We start from the raw sequence: 8,041 nt of genomic DNA on the forward strand, positions 1-8,041 counted from the left end.
TTGATGGTTTTGATGTGGATTTATGTTGTGACATGTAAAAAATGTCTTCGATGTTGGTATGCTCAAATCTCTATGAATTGACGGTTTATGATGGGATTATGTCACGGTTTGTAAAAAATGTCCCTTCGATCTTAGTATGCTAAAATCTCTACGAATTGACGGTTTATGATGTGGGATTATGTCGTGGGTTGTAAAAAACGTCCCTTGGATGTTGGTATGCTAAAATCTCTAAAATTGACGGTTTATGATGGTTTTGTAAAAAAATGTCCCTTCGATGTCCCTTCGGCTTGTAAAAAATGTCCCGTCGATGTTAGTATGCTAAAATCTCTATGAATTGACGGTTTATGATGTGAGATTATGTCATGGCTTTTAAATAAATGTCCCTTCGATGTTGGTATGCTAAAATCTCTATGAATTGACGGTTTATGATGTTGGATTATGTCGTTCCTTAAAAAAAAATGTCCCTTCGATGTTGCCTTGTAAAAACATGTCCCTTCGATGTTGGTATGCTAAAATCTCTATGAATTGATGGTTTATGATGTGGGATTATGTCGCGGCTTGTAAAAAATGTCCCGTCGATGATATTATGCTAAAATCTTTATGAACTGACGGTTTCTGATGTGGGATTATGTCGCGCCTTGTAAAAAACATGTCCCTTCGATGTTATGAATTGATGGTTTATGATGTGGGATTATGTCGCGGCTTGTAAAAAATTGCCCCTTCGATGCCTGGTTTGCCATAGTTTGTATAAAATGACGGTTTTGATGTGGGTTATCTCGTGGTCTGTTCAAATAAGTCCCTTCGGTGTTGGTTTGTCAAAATCAGTTTAAATTGACGGTTTTTATGTGAATTTGTGTTGTAGCTTGAAAAAAAAGTCTCTTCCGTGTTGGTTTGCTAAAATATGTTGAAATTGACTGTTTTGATGTGGGTTTATGTGTCTTTGATGTTGGTTAGTAAAATCTTTCAATGTTGGTTTCTTAAAATCTGTATGAATTGACGGTTTTGATGTGGGTTTTTCTGTCGTGGCTTGCAAAATAATGTCACTTGGATGTTGGTTTGCTAACTCCCGTTTAGATTGACGGTTTTGATGTTGGGTTTATGTAGTGGCATGTACACATAAGTCCCTCCGGTGTTGGTTTGTCAAATTTTTTTTAGAAGTTATCGACGGTTTTAATTTGGATTTGTATAGTGGCTTGTAAGAAAAATGTCCCTTCGATGTTGTTTTGCTAAAACCTGTTTAAATTGACGGTTTTGATGTGGAATTATGTTGTGACATGTAATAAATGTCCCTTCGATGTTGGTACGCTAAAATCTGTTTACATTGACGGTTTTGATGTTGGTTTTTGTCATGGTTCGTATAAAATGTCCCTTCGATGTTGGTGTGTTAAAATTTTTCTAATTTAACGGTTTATGATGTGGGATCATGTTGTGGATTGTATAAAAAAGTCCCTTAGATGCTGATTTGCCATAGTCTGTTTAAAATGACGATTTTGATGTTGGTTATGTCTTGGCCGGCCTGTTCAAGTAAGTCCCCTTCGGTGTTGGTTTGTCAAATATTGTTTTAAAAATTATTGACGGTTTGATTTGGCTTTATATAGTGGCTTGTAAAAATATGTCCATTCGATATTGGTATGCCAAAATCTCTTAAAATTGACAGTTTATGTTGTGGGATTATGTCGTGGCTTGTAAAAAAAGCCACTTTGATGCCTGGTTTTCCATCGCCTGTTTAAAATGATGGTTTTGATGTGGGTTAATGTCGTGGCCTGTACAAATAAGTCCCTCCGTTGTTGGTTTTGTCTAAAATTGTTCAAAATTTATTGACGGTTTTGATTTGGGTTTATGTAGTGGCTTGTAAAAAGTGTCCCTTTGATGTTGGTTAGTAAAATCTTTTAATTTGACAGTTTTGAAGTGTGTTTATGTATTGGCTTGTAAAATATCCCTATAATGTTGGTTTGCTAAAATCTGTTTAAAATCTACGGTTTTAATGTGGGTTTATGTTGTGGCTTGCAAAATAATGTCTCTTGGACGTTGGTTTGCTAAAAACTGTTTAAAATTTACGCTTCTGATGTGGGTTCATGTCGTGACTTGTAAAATACATCAACTGTGTTAATTGACAGCTATGAATGCTGGTCACTATGTGTTTTTCACAAAGTGTAAAAAAACGTCTCATGTCTCATGTTAGCTACGTTGACTGTGTGCTATATTTATTAAAAAGTTAGTATTCGATCCTTTTTTTGGCAGGGCAAAAACTGAATGGTGTTTTCATTATGCAAGTGTGTATCAGTGTATGTTTGCAGCTGTGATGGAATTGTTATCGTTTGCGTTGAAAACCACGATGTTGGATCTGAGGTAAAATAAATGAACTGCGTAGGAAAGCTAAGTTTTCATGATAATGTCGTTGGTGTTTCAATTGTTTAACAGCAAGTTTGCAGTTTCTATCCGATTACGTGAAAATTTAATGTTTGGTAATTAAGGTGTCGTGGATTAACTGTACTGAACTTGAGTCTATTTGACTTTCAATTCGCTGTCTGGGTCTATTTAATAACTTGGTCCACATCAATATTTATCAAAGTAAACAATGTCAAAATAATATTATTGTTGATTGTTGACAAGTCTTCGAGTAATTTTTCTGTTCGTATAGACTGTTGCTTTAACAATAATTAATATAGAGTTCATTGAGGTAGCATTAGTAACTTGTGCATTACATTTTGAGAATATGAATCCTGAATTTGAAACGATTGAAGCACGATTGCAATCTTTCCTTGTTCAACTTCACTCAGAAGTAGGAGTGCATGTTAGAATCGTCCACAGAAATAAAAACTAGCAGCGAAGAAGCACGATTGAAGGTATAGTTATTTTTTGCTATGATCATGATTTTATAGATCTGAAAAAATGTTGAAATTTATTATTCATGTAAGATAACTGGTGTAAGTCGAGAAAATTTCACTTTTGACTGCAAAAACTAGGAACCTAATACTACAGTTAATAGCACACTTGCTATTTACCCCCTGTACTGAAAGTATAACATACTCCAATTATTTACCATACTGCATGTCATTTTGAAACAGACTTTTATATCGCATTTAGGGTGTGGAGGTAGTGTGTACATAATAGTTTTGTGTGACATTTATTATCATATTTGTTTGTGTATACTATTGGTTAATTTAGAGATAAACCATAAATGCAAATCACATCGTTTCATAAAAATAGCAATGCTTTACACTTTTTTTTTTTCATTCTGGTTGCTTTAATGATACTGGGATTTGCAGGTATACTACAGACTTGATGAGTTGATGGTAAATACATTTCAATTTGTTGTGTTGAACAACTCTGCCCATTCCCAGCTGACCTCATCGAATGAGTTTTAAAACTTTATCCAAGTAAGTTCAAATTCCAATTGTATATAGCTTTTAGACATGGCCATTGCAACCCTCTTAACTATGATCGAATCGATTATTATTGACATATCTGATTTGATCTTTTACAGCTGTATAGATTTATTCATTACAGTTTTTATTCGTCACATTTGTCCAGTATTATGTGTTTGTATGAATCAATTGTATTGATGTACTTTTTGGGTCAATCCTATTTAGCTTCTTGCAGTTAATTACGCATTAAAGTGATTAATCAACAAATATATGCATTTCAGTTGTTTGGATACCAATATTTATGTAACAGTCGAAGAAAATGAGACGTCACTACTGCTGCTACTACAAGCTCTATTCCCAGTTCGTTTTGTATGTATGTATCTATCTATATGTTTCTATACCTATATATAAACGTAGTTGTCTTTTTCTTGTCAACTTCTGGTTACAACAACAACATCCAATCCCGCACATGCGGGGTATGGGTTCTGGTTAATTTGGATTATTTGTCAAATTTCTGTTAATTGTCTACCAATCAAGCTGACCTGTCGGTTATCCACAGCAGACATGCACACTCTATATACTTCCACGTCTGCAAACTTATTGTAAAAAGTAATAATTTACAAAATTATTACGGGTATAAGATTTGACCAGGTCCTAAATTAGCGTAATCTGATTGAAAGCAAATTCAAACCGTCATTCAGTAGAGCTGTGGGTGAGATTAATATTACTCTGTATTCGTTTGAGTGCTTCTTCTTCCTGATATAGACTTCAAACATTTGGTGTTGCACTATTCTTCTTTAGATTTGTAATTTTAACATCCATGTCCTTCGTTAGAGTTCTGCAGATTTCCTAGAATATGTTTAAATTGATGGTTTTGATGTGGAGATTATGTTACGTCTTGCAAAATAATGTCTCTTGGATGTTGGTTTGCTAAAATCTGTATAAGTTGACGGTTTTGATGTTGGGTTTTGATTCTGGTATGCCAAAATCTGTCCAAGATTTACGGTTATGATGTTGGTTCATGTTTTGACTTGTAAAATATGTTGTCGTTGGTTTGTTAAAACCGTGTTAATTGATGGCTATGATGTTGGTCACTACATGTTCATCACAAGTTATGTAAAAAAGACGTCTCATATCTCATGTTAGCTACGATGACTATTATTTTCATTAAAAAGTGAGTATTTGATCCTTTTTTTGACAGGGCAAAAACTGATGGAATCGTTATCCTTTGCGTTGAAATCCCCAATGTTGGATCTGAGGTAAAATTAACTAACCGCGTAAATAAATATGATCAAGTTTTGTAGTGGCTTTTTAATAGAAAAAAATAGTGTCTGTTTTGGCCAAGGTGAAGTTGTTTAAAATTGGATGTGGGTGAAAAAGATGTAAGTGATACTTATATGATAGTTTTAAAGTAAAAAAACAATGATATTATTTGTGAATATATGGACATGTTGGGACTTCGGGTAATGGGTCATTTTAGTGAATGTGGTAATGTTTCTGGTCGGGTTATAACCCACCGTAATTCTTTTGTCCACAATTCGAATATCTTCTGTCGGCATACGCTTTAATTGACTTAGGGCGACTTTTGATCCGTTGACTTGGGCACATTAGGCTGCTTTCTGGCTTGCGCAAGTTTTGCGGTTTTAACTAAAATTACATTCGACACGCCTCAGTGAATAAACCTTCTCCTGTGGGTACGACTATGTTTTTGATCCGATTGAAAAAGGTACGTTCTTTAAATATTTAATCACATATTCTTAAAGATGAATCCTTATTGTTTAGCGTTATATTCCATTAGCATATCTTCATATTTTTCCCGTCAAGTCTAGTGTCTAAGAATTTCATGGTAACATGCATACCTTTGTGGAAGAGCAAGAAAATATCTTTGATCATTAGTTAAGCACGTGTGATGTGAGAATTGTAGATATCTCTATTGAACTTAAGGATATAAGTTTTGCCAAGTCAATGGACTTTAATCTTGAACGAATTGCTTTGGGCTGTGCTTATTTTAAACGGGTTAGATATAAAACAATTAGTCGAAAGGGAAACATGTTGGAAGTCACCTACATTCTATCAATGCATATACTTTCATTTTTCGGGAACTTATGTTTTTAGAACTTTGATGATGAACTTTGATTTGCTGCCTTTTGGTTATGATGAAGAGAACCACTTCAGACATTTGAACGTGGACATGGCCTATTATGGTTATTAATGCATAACCTAATTGATTCATTATGATGATGAACTTTGATTTGCTGGTTAATAAATTTTGATTTAGTATTCTGATTAGTCATCTTATTAGGTTATGATGTCTTAAGTTGATGGTGTTTTACATATTGAAATAAATAATATGAATGAGAACCACTACAGACACTTCAACGTGAACATGGCCTATTATGGGCACTGCCTAACTAGATAAAAGCGATATGGGAATAGTAAATTGAAACCTTGACGTTGTATAGTCATGTGAAATATAATAAATAAAATAAAATAAACCACGACATAAACCCACATTAAAACCGCCACTTCGTGGTAATTAGGTTGGGTATGAGTCCAAATGGGTATGAGTCTAAACGGGTTGGGTTTTTTGATCCGACTCAATTGTCAGGTATATAAGTGAGTTATAAGCATTATATTTAGTATCTAATCAATGATATAATATTTTATGAAAATGTTTTCTTGTAGATTCATGTTGAGGGGGATGAACGTTTGGTGGAAAAGGTATTCTTATAAATTGACACAAATTCCTTTTCCACCAAACGTCCATCCCCTGGTCACATGACTCTACAAAAAAACATCTTCATAAAATTTTATATCATTGATTAGGTATTAAATGTAATGCTTGTAACTTATTTATATACCGGACAATTGGGTCGGGTCAAAAAACCCAACTCGTTTAGACCTAAACCCATTTTGGCCCAACCTAATTGTCACGTTTTTTGACCTGACCCAATTCCTAGGTGTAAAGGCATGTGTCAATTTATTAGACCACTAGGCCACTATTTTTGCCTCAATTTCTGATATTGTTGCGTCATTTCCCCTTTATCCTTCGAAGATCAATATTTTCATACGGTGGCTAAGGATGCAACGAAAGATAATTTGGAGCGGAAAGGTATAGTTATTCCTAATTACTCTTGTGTGTGGTGCGAGGATGCTACTGAATCAGATCACCATGTTCTTGTATCTTGTGACATTACCCAACAAATTTGGAACTATATTGGTACATGGCTTAACATTCAGTTACCTATATGGTCTTCAATTCATGATATGTGGAATTGGTTCGATAACATTTTGGTTAGTGGAAAGAAAAAGAATAGTCGTAAGAAGCATCTTGTACTCGGCACTTTGGAACATTTGGAGGCTAAGAAATCGCTACATCTTCAAAGATTCGAGTTTCAAAATTTTGCATGTTTTGGACACAACATAATTGTCACGTCTTTTTATTTTTATTTATTTATTTATTTTTTTGTTATTTTCTAGGTACAAAAAACTAGAGGTAACTGGTCCTTATGGTTGCAAAATCCAATGGACTCTAATTTTTTTGTTGTTTCCCTAGCTTCTTTCTAGAGGTTTAATGTATTTCTTCTGTCGTTAAAAAAAAAAAGATTTGCTAATACATTCAAGGTCTTGGAAGAAGATTCCAAAATGAGTGGCGGTAATCCACAAGATGTATTTAATGATATTCAAGAAGTGCATGGATATTTTAGGTCTACTTACGAGTGTGTCCAATTTTGACATTGGCTAAGTTAAATAAATTTGATGTTCAGATATGTCAATATATTGGTAAGAATTTTGCTGTGTGCTAGTTGTCGTGACCCGTCCTAATCTATCTGGACGAATACATTACATTTGGTTACATCGCGAGGTACTTGACCTCTATATGATACAATTTACAAACATTGCATTCGTTTTTAAATGACAAACTTTCATTTCATCGAAAGTTGACAGACATGCATATCATTTCATAATATATCAAATTATCACTGACTTAATAATAATCTTGATGAACTCAACGACTCGAATGCAACGTCTTTTGAAATATGTCATGAATGACTCCAAGTAATATCTCTAAAATGAGCAAATGCACAGCGGAAGATTTCTTTCATACCTTAGAATAAACATGCTTTAAAGTGTCAACCAAAAGGTTGGTGAGTTCATTAGTTTATCATAATCGATCATTTTCATCATTTTAATAGACCACAAGATTTTCATTTTCATTTCTCATAAATATACGTCCCATGCATAGAAACAAAAATATCATTCATATGGATTGAACACCTGGTAACCGACATTAACAAGATGCATATAAGAATATCCCCTATCATTCCGGGAAATCCTTCGGACATGATAAAAACGAATTCGAAGTACTAAAACATCTGGTACTTTGGATGGGGTTCGTTAGGCCCAATAGATATATCTTTAGGATTCGCGTCAATTAGGCGTGCACTAATTCTCAAAATTAGTGATGTTCCCTAATTCTTAGGCTACCAAGCAAAAAGGGGCATATTCGGCTTCGATCATTCAACCATATAATGTAGTTGCGATTACTTGTGTCTATTTCGTAAAACATCGCATGTATTCTCAGCCCAAAAATATAAAGGGTAAAAAGGCAAATGAAACTCACAATACTGTATTTTGTAGTAAAAATACATATGACGACATTGAGCAAGTGT

General features: G+C 34.1%; 1 long non-coding RNA gene across 4 annotated transcripts; it reads left to right on the forward strand.

Moving 5' to 3' along the window:
* Positions 1 to 2,072: 2,072 nt before the first annotated feature.
* Positions 2,073 to 7,154, forward strand: LOC139891945 (uncharacterized). Of its 4 annotated transcripts, XR_011773968.1 has the most exons (6): positions 2,073 to 2,846; positions 3,270 to 3,380; positions 3,650 to 3,741; positions 4,570 to 4,627; positions 4,980 to 5,094; positions 6,424 to 7,154. It is a non-coding gene; the product is annotated as an uncharacterized lncRNA (long non-coding RNA). The 4 variants fall into 4 exon arrangements; XR_011773960.1 differs by having other exon boundaries at positions 3,270 to 3,745; XR_011773946.1 differs by having other exon boundaries at positions 3,270 to 3,745; positions 4,570 to 5,094.
* Positions 7,155 to 8,041: the final 887 nt, after the last annotated feature.

The sequence above is a fragment of the Rutidosis leptorrhynchoides genome, chromosome 1 (assembly GCF_046630445.1).
Source record: "Rutidosis leptorrhynchoides isolate AG116_Rl617_1_P2 chromosome 1, CSIRO_AGI_Rlap_v1, whole genome shotgun sequence".
Lineage (NCBI taxonomy): Eukaryota > Viridiplantae > Streptophyta > Magnoliopsida > Asterales > Asteraceae > Rutidosis > Rutidosis leptorrhynchoides.